The following is a 15,161-nucleotide window of genomic DNA, read 5'->3' as shown; positions in this document are numbered from 1 at the left end:
ACAGTTTGAAGTCCAGCATCTCCCTCATTCTGCACACTTCTTTTGCCAGGCAATTCTAATGAGGTCAACATTATTTTCCTTCTTTTGCTCTAATCTCCTCAAAGAACACAAAGAAGCATGAAAAGAAAACACAATATTTATTGTAAATCAGTGACTTCTGCATTAAAATGATCAAAGTGTGTTTGCTGCACACTTGAAGTTCAGATGCAAAGGGATTTCCAACTTAAATAAATAAAAGATTGTTTTTCTGTAATGCAAATTGAGAAGGAGAAATCCACACAAAGTAGACGTGCTCTGCAGAAGGACTGTCCCACTCCCATACCCCACATACTTTGCGTGGCTGATGCCCTTAATCTGTTCAAAAGCAGCACCACTCCACCAGGGCATGTTCACGCGTGCCAAGGGGAGGAAGTGGACTCCACTTGATGTATTTACAATATGCAGCTTAATCATATCATTTCTCAGGTCAGATATTGATCCTTGGGAGGGAAGCAGTGTTGGGAATAGAGCGAAGCAGGGGGTGGAGAAATATCTGCCGCCTGTTTTCTCATCTAACAACTCCCCAAAGAGACAGAGCTTTACCCATCCCACATAGCCAGGCGTGACAGGAGATCAGAACTCGCTGGGGACATGCAATTCTGCCTTTCAGGTAAGTTAGACTGTTATTAATGATCATAAAAGAAGCTATCAAGGTATTTTACATTTCTTTCATCTTGGCAAGCCTGCGAGTATGTGTATTAATTGGGGAAGCCTCACTTTACTGCAAGGTGGATTTAGTGTTTCCTTGTGACAACCAGGAGGCCAAGGCACAGGGAACACACTGCAACCAAGCACAGCCTGGCCCCGAGCCCAGCACCACAGTGCAGCATCAGCATCATCAGTGAAATGGGGAACAGGGCGACTGCCCCACTGCCCCAGACTGAGGGCAATACCCTGCAGTCTGCACCTAACACCCAGGCATAAGAGCAGACTCAAAGCCAACCTGCTCAGACATCAGGCTGGGCTGGTACAAGCTAAACAGCAGGGCTCTGATTCGGGCAATACTCCATATTCCTCATAAAACAGGTCTCATGACATCCAGCTTTGCCTTCCTTCAGCCACTCCCTCTTTGCCCCATTGCTGCACAACATGAGCAGCCAAAATACTGAATTCCAGCACACCAGCATCATTTGTTTTCCAAGGAAACTTCTCCCTCATGGCAGTGGCACTTCAGCAAATGGGATGTTTTCTCCCTTCATGTGTTTTTGGAAGTTGTTCTGATTAACCCCACGACCACCACAGCTACCACCCTCTTGTGTGTCTCGTTCATCTTAAGGAGACATATGGAACCTGGAATCACCGGGAAAAATCCCCACTGCAGATTAGGGACATGCTCCTGTGGATACATCCAAAGGGCAGGAAGGGGATTAGTGCATCAAAGTGGCTCATAAGGGTAGGGGGTTGTTGCTGAAACAAGACCAGCTCCAATGTGAAGTGGAAGTTGAACCTGAAATATTTGTGGCAGGCTCTGGGCTCTGTGGAAACCAGTACATATGTTTAACTGCGTTTAAGTGAGTGCTGCTGTTAAGGGTGTGAAGCAGAACATGTGCTTAAGTGTTTGCAGAGTTCAGGACTAAATCTGAAGCTGATGGGTAATAGGGAATCAAAAATTGAAGAGAGTAAGTTCAGTTGCCCTCAACAGCTTTAAGCAAACCATTTCCCCAGATCCACTAAGAAAGGGTGAAGTTTAACCACAACACAGCCCAAGCTACTTGCACTAGTCCCAGCTTTGCCAAAAGCACACTAAATTCTTACAGATTTCCACAAAACCAGAACAAGCCCAGTGCAGCTCCAGGCCCTGGCCAAGGATCCTGCTGCAGAGCTTGGATCCAGAGCTCAGGACACTTCTATCCTCCATGTGCACATCCCCTTGTACAGACCTTGCTCAACCCAAGGACAGTCCTCAACAGCCTCTTGGACATGCTCACCCCATAGGTGACCACCACCACGAGCTGAGCATGGCCACTGCAGTCAAGTCAGCTACAGCATCATCTGCTGTCTTCCAGCAGGCAGGAGCAATGATGGACTCAGCTCAGCAGGATGCTCTTTGTTTAGCTGGACGTCTGGAAGATGTCTTTTACTTACGTATCTGAGTGAATTCAAATAGAATGAAAACAGGCACTGACAAATGAGGCATTGCTCTGTGGATACTGTGTACCCCGTCATGAGCAGGTAATAGTCACTCTTTAGCTTAAAAAAAATTGTTATGCTAAATAGAAGGATTTTTGCTTAATTACAGGCTAATCCTATTTCCTCAGAACATGATATTTTCTTATCTCCCAAAATGGAAAAGGCACATTGGAATGGGAAGTACTTTTGTGTGTTGTCCTATGACATACAGATTTATGGGGGCAGCTCTGTTTTCTATAGAGCTGGAATGCAGCAAGACAAGCCCTAAAGCATTACAGCCCAGGGGGCATCTTGGTTTGGTCAGTCCTTGCTCAAGTCTTATGGCTCTACCTTACACCCTCTTCAAGGCCTCCTATGTGACACTAACCATCAGCAAGCTCCTAACCTAGATGCTTTGTCTGTTATCTGAAGAGTTGATGCACGGGCCCTCATGCTGCAAAACCTCAGTCCTAGCAGCAAGGGGACAAAAGACTTCAGGAGAACAAACGTGCTGAGGACCATGCACTGCTGCAGCAGTGGAGACCAGGAGAGCATCCCTCATCCCAGTGCTCACTGCAGCCTCGCATCATGTACCAGGGCTGGCATCCTTGGTGCAGTGTCCAGCCATGGATGGGGAGGTCAGGCAGCCTAGTAGGGACTTCACAGACATGGTGACATCTTATGTCTTGCAGCAGAGCATTGGCTGCATTTGAAGGCTGGGGCTGGTTAAATAAGACATCCTACGTAATGTCCCAAGAACTGAAAATTATAAGTAAACCTGACAAAGTCTTTTGGCCAAATTACAGATGAGAGACCCCAACGTCCAGAGAAGCAAGGCAGCAAACCTCGTGTTGGATCCTGAAACCACCACCCAGGCGCCTGCCTCTAACCACCGGCCTCAGTGGCTTTTGTGTTTCTCCTTTCCATTATGCATACCCTTCCTTTTCCCCGTAATGATTTAGTGATGTTTGTTCCCTCACACTGCGCACAGACCTCGCAGATCAAAATAGCCAGTCATCTAAAAAAGATCCCTCCTCCTTTGTTCTTCAAAGAAACCAAATAATCTCAATCCTTTGAGAAAACTCAGAGGGGGAAGGCAAAGCATCAGGACTGATGAGAACAATAGCGGTTGTATCCCCCGATGAACGAGCATCTCCAGTGCTGGGTGCTTATTAAAAATACTCCTTGTAGTGAAAATTCGTGGGTCAATTACTTGTTGCCACAGGGAGATTTCCGAGGAGTTTGATTGTTATTGTCACTATTCAATGATTATGTGTGGCAACACAAAGGTGAATTTTTATGTGAAGAGATGCAATGTTTGGTAAATCTTAAACAACAAAGTAAGAGGAGGTGGAGTGATACGGGATCAAAGTCCTTGGGATTCCCGATTTTGGAGCCAATGCCAACTATTTCCTGCTGCTTTCAGAGGTCTGAAGGATCTTTCCCCACTTTGGAAGGTTAAATAGTGTGACAATAACAAGCCATATAACCACAACATTACTACAGCAAGCACTTCTTGAGATGGTGAAGGAAAACCCTTCAGCTCCCAGGGGACAAAAAGCCTAAGCCAGAGTTTTCCAAAGCACACATATCGTCCTTCTGAGGAGACAAACCTCTCTGGACTGAGGATACAGTTTCTAACCATCACTTGCCTCTCACTTGGTTTTTGCCCATCACATTTTGGAGTGCTTCACTCTCCAGTAAGAGCAGTGATGGAAAGGCCGTGTCCATGCCTTGGGCCATAGAACCAGCTCCAAGCCACACCAGCTACACTCCACGGACAGGAGCAAATGCAAAGGGAAGCTGGACGATGCTTCTACAGATCAATGCCCTCTCAACAGAAAGCACCTTTTGGATCCAAACACAAGCCATCTATAAATCCCTTTTTAATACGGGTTTGCACACATGAAGCACTTTCTCTGCAATAACATCCTCCAGGATGTGATAGGGCAAACGCTGCTTTGCCTTTTCTTTCTGGCTAAAGACAAAAGGAAGCATCAGAGAGGGAAGAGGCTGAAGTGCTTCACCACACACTGTGGACTGGTGTCTTCCTTGGACAAAGTAAGAGAACATTAAGTCTAAATGTCTTTTTAAATATGAAAAATAATTTTTTCACCCTCTGATGTGAATTTCTGTGCATTTTCCAACCAGGTACAACAGAAATGCTCTGATCCACACCTGGAATTTGCATGGAGAGCAAAGCCTTGATTCAAAGCGCTCCTTCAGTCTCCCCCCACAGCCTCACCAAAGGATTCACAGGTTCCAGCCCCTCTGGCACAGGGACAGCCAAGCACCTACTCAAACATGCAGCCTCTGCCTGCACAAGCCCTTTGCCAGGGCAGCCCTATACCATCACACAGGGATGGGATGGGATAGATGTTTACCCCATCCTATTTTCCACATGGCAGGAGATCTGGATTTTGCTCTGTTCACATACCACAGTGCAGGACTAATGCTTTTCCCAGTAACTTGATCCTAATCTCCTCTGCTTGGAACAAGATTTGCACATCTGAATCACATCCCGGGGGACCTGGAGGTGCCTACAGTTGCTCACAGGAGCAAAGGTACTCGCCATCACAAGGCTGGCAGATGCAGGGCCAGGAGGAGGAATGGCTCCCATTTAACATGTTGCCTGAAGAGAATTCATCGAGTAAATGTGTGCTCTGAGACACGTTTGGATGTGAGGGCTGATGTGAAACACCGTCTGGGTATCAAATAGGAAGCTGAAATGTGTCTATCAAGGCAGTACCCTTTGATCATTGGAAGTCACTCATCATTTACACATCACAGGAGGATGCTCGACTCCAGGAGGCACACAGTCAGCCAAAAAGGAAGAAGGATCAGCTGAGTATTTGTGTCTTAAAGACGTTCAGCCATTAAATAAATACCTGAAAACTCTCTAGTCAGCCTCCCAAGGGCAGTGGCATCTGACACTCAACTTACACATGCTTTACACAGCTATTAACTGCACTGCTCACCTAGGAGTTAAGAGGTGTTTTCATTCCTAATGTCACAGAGTAATCGCGCTTCCGATGCCTCTTACAAAACCATCCCGCAGGATCTCTCTGCATTATTTACAGCCTCTCAAGAGCTGCACTGTAGCTGAATGGCAGGACAACACTTCAGAAAGCATGTTTTGTGTCTAAGGGCCTTATTCTCTCCATTCAGACCATGCTTCAGAAGCACAACTGCCTGTAGCTCACGGGCCAGCAGGACACCGGTGCCAGGGCTGGCACCACCACACACAAAACCAAGCTGGGGCTCCAGACAAAAGCTGCTTTGCACCTTCTCAGCACCAGGAGAGCCAGGAAGGGTGCAGAAACAGACTTGTTTTGCTTGTACTATCAAAAGTGAGTGCTGCGCAGGGGATTTCTAGGCAAAAACACCATCAAATCAACATCTTTTAAGGTTAAATAAAGTAGCAAATAACTCGGAGGACCAAAGAATCATCAGCCTGCTCTCAGACAGGTACCAGGACACAAAACACACTCTGCACATGGCAGGGACCAGGCTCTCCCTCTGCTCCCAGGACTGTGAGCAGACACCAGACCAGACACAAAGCCCCTCACTCTCCTTCACAAGCCTTTGCAGTGAGCCCTTGCACCCCTCCGCACACACAGAGCTCACCTGCACGGCCATCATGTTGCTTTTAGCCTCACATCAGGTATCCACCAGTCCCATCATCCTTCAGCTTCATAGAGGGTGCTCATCAGGGCAGCACAGAACCTGCTACCACCACCATCACAGCTGAGCAGTTAAGTAGGAAACCATGATATGGGGTTCTCAGCCCCCCACATCCCAAGGGAAGGAGCAGGGCTGTGGTGCAGCCACTCTTAAAGCAGGGTCAGGAGGAAAGGCTGAGCAGATGCTCACAGCCCCATCAAGGCAAAACAAGAGGCACCTGCATAGCCCTCCCCTCTTCTCCTCACTAAACGTGCCCACCTGAGCTCCATTGTCCTCACAGAGGGGAATGCACCAGGGGAAGGGCATCCCTGCCCACACAAGCCCTCTCACCCTCCACTGGGCATAAATCAGCTCCAAGTGCCTCTGTTAGCAGCACATCCCTGGGAAACATTGAGTCCAAACCTCCACACTCCCTTGGCTTGTTACAAGTCCAGCATTTGGATGAACTTTACCCAAAGCTTTTAGCTCAAGTTTGCAAACCCCTTCAGCAAAACTGTTCCCAATTTCGAGCCGGTTTGAACTCAATTTGAGCTGATTTGTAGTTTGGCACTAGGAAAACAACAACAACAACGATGTCTGTTCTTTAAAATGGCAAGTTTGACCATAATTTATGTGAGGCCAGATGGAACTTGGTGTTTTCAATTAAATTTCAGCTGGATTTTGTAATTTTAGGGGTTTGTTCAGCGAGTTAGAGCAAAACAGGGAAGAAGGAATGGAAAGAAGCAATTAATTCACATAAAACTTAACGGGAGGGTAGGTATACAAATGTCTTGCAACAGAGTGGTGTCCTTCCATGTACATCCAGCTGCAAGTGGAAGACAACAGTGGAAGTGTTGCTTTGACTTTGTCCCTGTACTGCTTGGCCAGGATTCCTTTCTGCACACCAGACCTGACTCCGTAGCCCCCTTGGATCAAGTGTTCTGTACACGACACTGGTCAGAGCCATTCTGACACTGTCTTATAGCTACTTTCCTTGAGATCCCAGTATTTTAATAGCCAGGATCAGATCACAGTAAAAGCTGCACCTTTGACATTTTTTCCTAGCAAGTAACTCACAAAGTGATGCTAATATTTGCCTGTGCTCAGTGGAGACCGGATCAATACTTACAGAATTCCCTCCTCCCCGAGGTACCCAGGATGGGTATTTTGGTGGGGTTTTTTGTACAGGGGAATATCTGGAACCTTTTAATGGATTAAAAATAAGTTGCAGTTGATCATTTGTTTGCGAGGCAGAAAAGGCTTCAAAGCTACACAAGCGGATTAAGCAGGAGCGTTCAGATGATTCACAAGCTGATAGAGGCCACCAGGCAGGAAGCGTCTCAAATGACTTGCTCTTTTGTGCCCGCATCAAAGCACCACGAGTGACTGGCAGCATCCCCTCTGGCCGGGTGCCTGGGGGGACCCGGGTGGCAGCAGTGTCACAGCACAGAGCAAAGTGTGCAGGGTTGGGGAGGAAGAAGAGAATCTGCCTCCTCGCTCAGCCGGTATCTGCAATTTATAGGAGAAGCATAATGTAAAGTGTGTTTTATAGCCATAACCTTCTCCTCTTGTCGTTTTTCTGCCTTCTTGCTCTTTCTTTGTCTTCTCATCCCTGCTTTATCCCTTTTCTTTTTGGCTGGGCAAAAGGAAGCTGTGTGAATGTAAACGTCTGCAGCTTGATGTATGGTCTTCTCTTTGTCCTTGCCTTATAGCCAGGGCTCCCATGCCAAGAAATGCCATCCCAGAGGGCACGGCGGGGTGCCTGGCACCGAGGTGGGGAGCAGCGGAGGGTCACCTTCAGGGAGTTGGATTTATGGCCCACTGAAGACAATGGGAAGAACACCACTGACAGAACTGGGTTGTGGATGAAGCCTTGGGCTGACCAATTCAGGAAAATACAAGCAAAAGGCTGGAGGAGACAATAATGTTAGTTGTAAAAGCGCCACTGACACTCCTGGACCCACAATCACTCTCTTTTTCCTTCTCTCTGCCCTTATTCTGAGGCTTCTGGAAGGGAGAAGGGACCTTCCTGCAACCTCAGTCCTGCAAACCTGGGCACGGATGAGCAGTGGCAAAGGTGGGGGGTGATTGCAGCTATACAGGAGCAACCCCAGCCTCGGTGACCCCAGGCTTTGGCTCTTGGCGAGGGTCCTAAGCTGGCCAAGGGACACCTCCTGGCTCATTCCCCTGAGTTTTTAGGTGTTGGCATTTCCCAAACTGAAGGAGGTCAAACTTCTGCTCAAAGGCTGCCAAGAGAAAGCTGGACTCCAGGGTAAGAGGCAGAGACCAGCTCACTAGAGGGGATTTGGGTGGCTCTGGGGCCTGATTCTGAAGGCCAAGGATTAAGCCCATTGATCTGCGCAGGAAGGCTGCAGGAGATGAAGGCTGCCTGCTTTAATTCAAGGCAGATACACAAGCAGCAGCCACATGTTCCATGTGGCAGCAAGAACTTCCAAAGTTCACTGCAAAGGATGGTGATTTAATGGAGTATACTGTGAAATTAGCTAGGAAAACTCTACATAAAGGGAGGAGAGATATTGCAAATACAGTGTGTGAGATCATTATATTACAGAGACTTTCAACGCCATCTCATAAGAAGGCACTGAAAAAGACCTTACAAGAGACTAAAAAAATCCTGCACCTCTTAACATCCTGCACTTTTAACCAAAGGCTTAACTTGCACAGAGAGCAATGCTTTTCATATTTAAATCCCATCAGCACGATGGCAGGCCAGGAAGGAATATATCCAGGCTTTGGAGCCCAGCTAGGAAGGGGGAACATATAAAAATGGGGTCAGCTGGGAGAAGAAGCTGACAGCAACCCCAGTGCAGGCACCAGTTCACTTTCTGGTTTTGAAAGGCTGTAAGTTACCCTATTTTACCAAGTGTCCTTCATCCTAACGTGGATCTGGAGCTCCAGCTGCTCTGTGAAAGAGCAGGAGCTGCTTCCCCTCAGCAGGGGAGACTTATGCCCATAACCCCTGTGCTTCGCAATGGTTTGTAGCAGAACTGAGTGGAATAGTGCTGGAGGTTGTAGGTCCATGACTGTTCTCTCCCATGTCAACCAAAGTGAGTTCTGCACCAGGCAGAGCAGACCAGGGTGGCTACAGTCCCCTCTGCTGCTTCTGGCTCTCAGTGCCTCTCCCTCCTGCAGCCTTCACCCTGGTGATGGTGCCCATTGAAACACACACAAGGGCCAGCAGGTTCCTCGCTTAGGAATGCCTTTGCCAAGCACTCCAGCCCTTCTCCTTTTGGATTCACGCTCACAATGCTCCCTCCTGCATCTTGGCACTCCAGCACACAGGCAGCTTCCAGCTACTGTAGCTGATAACTACTTTCATTTGCTGCCAGAGAAAACTCTGAGCCCGCAGCTCTGACCAACCATCGGGCTTGCAGCTTCCCAGCTCTCAGAGGCCTTTCAAAGTAGCTCTTTCTTTTGAATTTGGTGAAACCACTGGCTCTGGTGAGATCTGCTGCTTCCCTTCGGATCCAGGGTAGCTCTTCGAATAAGCATGACCCCCCCTGCTCGTGCAGATGGTGCTCACAAACCATCAGCAGGCAGGCAGTTGAGAGGCTGCTGTCCTGCCTCCTAGCCCCGTGCTTGTGCACCTTTATCCTGTGAATGACAGTAAGGATAATGCCCAGAATGAAGATGAACATATATTTGGTCCTCAATTGGAGTCAAAGGTAGGAACTGGGTCTAGAACTCCACCTCTCTGAAGCTCTGCAAGTCTCAGTGCTGGCAGGTTTGGTCTGGATCTGAGTCCCTGTGTGCAGTGACCAGGTCCCAAAGTGCATTGGCAGCAAGGGAGGCAGAAAAGGGCTCGCAAAGGGAAGTCCGGTTTATGAAATTATTCCATTTTCTTGTTTCTAAACTAGCTTTTAGTTGAGCATTGTGAACAGACCCATCAGAGAGATGTCCTGGGTAGGCACTCTCACCTGTAGACACTCATGCAGGAAGGATATACAAGCAAAAAACATCAGTGATAGGCATGGCACTGTGTGACACAACCTCCTCTAGCTTCAGGAACTGGGGAGCTCTGGAGAGAAACCAGCTTGCATATATTCATTCCTTCTCCCAGAGACAGCTTTGTGTCCCAATACTGGGATTTAGGAAAGCCAACTCTGTCACTGAACACCACAGCCATGATTCCTGAGGAAGGCTGATGACCAGCCCTAAAGAAGAGGTGTCCTGGTGACCACGCAAACCCTCAAATACAAGGATTTGGGAGCAGAGGATCTGTTCAGGTGACCAACACTTTCAACCATGGGAAGAAGAACTGACCCATTGCACAGAAAGGAATTGCACAGACTTTTTCTTGCCTGCTCTTCAAGTTTAGTCTCCAGTTTGCCTGTGCATGGTGAGTAAGTGCACATCTTGCTTCAGGTCATAGAGACTTACAGACATCCTTACCCACCCATGGCCATCCAGGAGGTGCTGTCACTGGGTGCACAGGCAAGGGTCATGCAGGGAACCACGTCTCCAAAGTTCACCTTTCCTGACAAGGCTAAACCGATCTTCCCATCTGAATGAGATGGGAAAAATACATCAAGCTCATTACCTAATTACAAGGGAAAGTCCCTGCAGCAGATGCCTGGATTGCCTAAAGTGCTGCTTACTCTTAACTGCGAAGTTTGCAAAGGGATTCTGCTATTAAAGCATTATTTGGTTCCAAAAGCACAACAAAGTCATTTAGTTTTATCACACTGTTGTGGTTTAACCCCAGCTGGCAACTAAAGTACCACACAGCAGCTTGCTCATGCCCCCTTCCTGTGGTGGGGTGGGGAGGAGAAGCAGGAAAAGGTAAAACTGACAGGGCATAAACTCACCCCTTCCAGCTTTTATAAAGCATGTGTGTGACAGGCAAGGGGCTGGGAGCATGGGAAGATGTCCTTAGGTCTTGCTGGGACCGGCCACAAATGGCACCAGTTTCCTTTTAATAGACCATCCAGTACATGACACACATGGTCTGGGCTTCAACTGCTGCCTCTACAGCTCTGTCAGGAGCAAAATATTAAATGACCTGAGGGATGAGGGCTGATAACAAAGTTGTGAAGCAGCCAAGAATAAACTCAGCCAATAAACTCCCTATGATCAGCAGGAGACCTTCCCCCTTTCCTTTCCAGTGTTGAACTGTGATGAATCCATCATGGACCAGGTCCAGATTTAAATCCCATCCTGTGTAGCCCGTCGATGTGCAAGAGAAATAACCTTTGCTTTTGGGCACTTCCAGACTGATTTCTTTCTCCCAGTGCAAGGGAACAACTGTGAGGGCTGCAGGGGGGACAAGGAGCAGCAGCACCAGCAATGAACAACACTGAGGAGAAGAAGGACAAGCTGCCTAGGGAAAAGAGAGGTTTGAGGCAGGGATCAGCTCTTTGCTGCGGGATTCCCAGGCACTGCAGGCACCCCAATAACTCCTAACAAGAACTGGAGAAGTTTCAGAGAACTGCAAAAAATGACCCAAATTTTGCCACAGTTTGTCCCAACCCAAACTTCCCAAAGCTTCAGGGACATTGAATTCTCTGTCAGAAGCAGCAGCTCCAGCTCACTGCTGCATCCCAGCTTCATCCCTTGGGAAAAAGGCAACGCCTTCCATGGTCACCCCTAACGCAGGAGAGCTCTGCAGATGTTTGTGCCCTGAACTACAGACAGCAAACCCGAAATATGTTCCCTTCTCCCCTCTTGGGGCTGGAGGAATGCCTTAAAACATTTCTAATGGTGTAATCTCAGCTGTCAGATGACCTCAGCGAGAGAAAACGGCCAAATTCAGAGAACACTGTTTGCTTAAACCTATCATTAGCTCTTCTCCCCCCCCCTTTTAAACAAACAAACAAACAGATGAAAACCCCCACAGCCCGTATGGGTGGTGGTGTTGTTTTCCTTTCCCTAGAAAGCTAAAGGAATTGCATGGCCAGGGAACTGCAGCTATTGGGAGATGCCACGAAACCCACACCGCCGGCTGACAATCCATCCCTCTGCTTACGGGAGCATTATCAATAAGGAAAGTCATAAATCGCCTGCTTAACAGGAACTCAAAGACCAAAGTCATGTAACTCAAACAGGCTCAAAGCAAAAGAGCGTCTTTAGTGTGAGGGTGGTCTGTGTAAAGTTAGGAGACACCTGCTAGCAAGTCCTGAGACACTAGCATCTGTGTAAACTTGCCCCCTCCCTGCGCCCGCAGCCCTTATAAGGTGTTGAATGAAGGAGTTTCATGAAAAAGGCTCTGTTTTGGGGCAGTTCTAAGGCTTACATATACCTAAGTAAAACAGAGCCGGTGCTGTGCAGTGCTGGGATGGATTACCAGGGACCACAGGGAGGCCTATTAATTATTGTGACAAGCTGATCTGCTTGCTGACTGGTGGCTTGAGTTGCACGCGGAGGGCTGGGTGTCCAGGCGATAACAGCCCTCTCTGTGCGAGGGGTTTGGGAGAGCACAATGAAGCTGAGAGGATCTGAGGAAACCAGAGCATGAGGAGGGAACCTGAAGCTGAATGAGCACATTCACCTGGGGCTGAGAGCTGGTGGGGTCAGCCCCAGCTTCCCCTGCATCCGTGGATCAGGAGTGGTACCCGGCCCTGCTCCAGCATCTCCTGGTTGCAGCATCATAGGCAGCACAGTGAAGTGGGTTGGCAGAGCAGATCTTGGCCAGCCAAGCTGTGGTCCTTCACCCTCTTAGGTCAGCAGCAAGCAGGGTTTGAGCACTGGATTATACTTAATTGGAAAGCAAAAGCTAAACAGTGAAACCTCTCCACACGAGGCCACCACACTTCCTTACGAATTAAAGAGTGGAAATACTTTAGCGCCGGCAAAGCAGGCATCTGGAAATACCAATATTTCACCAAAGTGGGTTTTTAATATGCTGAAGTGTCGTACATATTACTCTGAAGTTTCTAGCTGTAGGTGAAATCTTCTCATCATCAGCTCTCCATGTAACGTGTGCTTATCTTAAAGGACATTTACTTTCCTGTGCTTACTGGCTGTATTTGAATTGCCAAATGACACTTTGCTGAAATTATTAAAACCAAGAGGTCACAGAGAACCCAACTTGGAAGCAGGAACACACATTCTTTCGTCTGAGCAAAAGTGCGTATTTGGAATTTTAAATGCTAATTCTTTTTTCGGGGAGGAAGAATCACTTTTCTGGCAGTCAAGTGCAGAAAACGGAGCATTTGAAAGAAGCTTCTGCTTTAATTCTTGACAAGTGCTGTGAATAGAATCACAGAATGAACTCCATAGATACTCTGTTCTGCTGTTGGAGGGAAGGGATGGAGCAGAGCTTGGCCGTAGTGCAGTGGGGAGCTGGGGGGGGTGAGTGGGGAGAGATGCTGTCACCCAGAACCCCTGTGACCTCAGGCTCTTGTCCTCAGCCCCAGCAGCGAGCAGGCTCTGCGATACCCACACAACTCCAGCTGAGGAAATGCAGGCAGCATCTGGCTTATATACCCTGACTGCAGGAATGTTTTCTTTCTGAGGGATAAGGCTTATCTATTTCCCTTGTTCATACTTCCCTTCAGGGTGTCCAGCGAACAGAAAGGAAGGGGAAAGTGAAGATGTTTGGCATGTTTCCCCAAAAAATCCTCGAGCAAAACCACCTCACTCGACATTTGCAGCTCAGCCGTGACCTTCCTGTCCCGTGGTGGCTCTCGGCGGAACGTGCCACGGAGCATTCCAGGACATGCCCAGCTGCAAGGCCAGACCATGCCAGAAATGCTCAGGCAAGGAGCAGTGAGGCAGCAGGCTGGAAAGAGGGTGTGAAGGAGCCTTGCCTGGGTGCAGAGCCAGCTCGGTGCCTCTGATTGCGTGTTAGGTTGCAGCGCGCCGAGCCGAAAACAAGAGCCCCAGGGTTTCTGAGGGCAGAGTTTTCCCAACACCTCTCAGTTACTCCTGGACTGCCTTTTGGTCTGCACTGTATTGCACCAAAGCTTCACAGGCTGTTTCTATTCTGATAAAGCTCCACTCGTTTGAAAGCTGCAGTGAAGAACAGGAGCAGCAACACAGGGATATGTTTGGAACTGCCTCTTCACAAGTCTCATCGCAGCTTGACAAGCTCCTGTTTCACAGATGGGGACATGGAGAAGTGGAGAAGAGGTTTCACAGGCAACTCCAGACAGGGCTTGGAGCATGTGCCCTCTCGCTGCAGCCAAGTCCGTAGTCACCAAGAGCCACCAGCCCTTTTGCACCTCCAGGCTGTGACCCCCCCTCCCTGTCCTCTCCCATGTTATACAGCTCAGATGAGGGAGCAGAGAGATGCCAGAGTTCAGGTGTTCAGTACTTTACCTGTGCCTAGCTAAACATGAGACACCCGGGGGAAAGGATGAAGATTCAGCTTCCTACAGCCTTGAGATGAGTGTCTGGTGGCTTCTGCTACCTCACCTACATGCTCCGTGAGAGGGTAAAGAAGTAGTGCAGCCCCAAGCCCAACACTTGAAGGTGAGTGCCAGCATCACAGAGATTGCTTTGAAGAAGAAGAATGGAGGAAACCTGCACATGACCACAGACCAGAGCAGGGGAATGGCCCTTCCCTTTCCTCCCCTTCCTGTACTACCAATAAAGAGTGGCTTGAGGTATGCAGACCCCAGCTGGTAACAGAAGGCAGTGACATTCTCATCACTACACTTAGCAGCACATCTGCAAATATACTCTGAAATCCAGGTTGTTCACCTCCTCCTGGGAATTCCACCTACACAACCTGAATCACTTGGGTTGGATGTGCTCACAATCCTCCCTTCATTTTGCTGTGAACGCAGACCCTTCTTCACCAACATAATGCAACCCTGATTTAACTATGACATGCTTCATCCAGTGAGGAGGAAGGCAGTGCTGGTGCCTGGCAGCTTCACACCCTCCTCACTAGCAGCAGAGCCCGCTCCGCAGCAGCGTTCCCGTGCCTCCTGGAGAGCTCCTCGGTGCTGATCTGAAGTCTGGATGCGGCGTTGTTTTTATATATAAATGACATTATGACAAATGATGAAGGATTAAATTACACTTCAATCAAATCAAGCCAAACCAGTAGGGATCGAGGTCCCAGTGGAAAGTATACATGGAGTTCCTCAGCTTCCTGATTTGAATGACTTTGTTCTTCTTCCAGAGAAAGAAGTGAGGGGGGGAACGAAGGAGAAGAGAGGGGAAAGGGAGAGGAGGGGGGGATTTGGCCTAAAATGAAACATTTTCCTTTTAAGTTGAGCATTTGAAAATGGCTGGGAGGAAAGAACTGAAACCCTGTAATGGCTGATACTGAAGAACAGCCTGGGACTTTTGCTTTTCGAGAACAGAAGCCAGGGAGAGAGCTGTGGTGTGAAAAAGGCAACGCTGTGTGCCTTGAAGGGGAAGGTGTTTGCAGCAGCCCA

The sequence above is a fragment of the Nestor notabilis genome, unplaced genomic scaffold, assembly GCF_000696875.1.
Source record: "Nestor notabilis isolate BGI_N333 unplaced genomic scaffold, ASM69687v1 scaffold23658, whole genome shotgun sequence".
NCBI classification, from domain to species: domain Eukaryota; kingdom Metazoa; phylum Chordata; class Aves; order Psittaciformes; family Psittacidae; genus Nestor; species Nestor notabilis.
The sequence above is the reverse complement of the archived record's forward strand: the minus strand, read 5'-3'. Positions refer to the sequence as shown.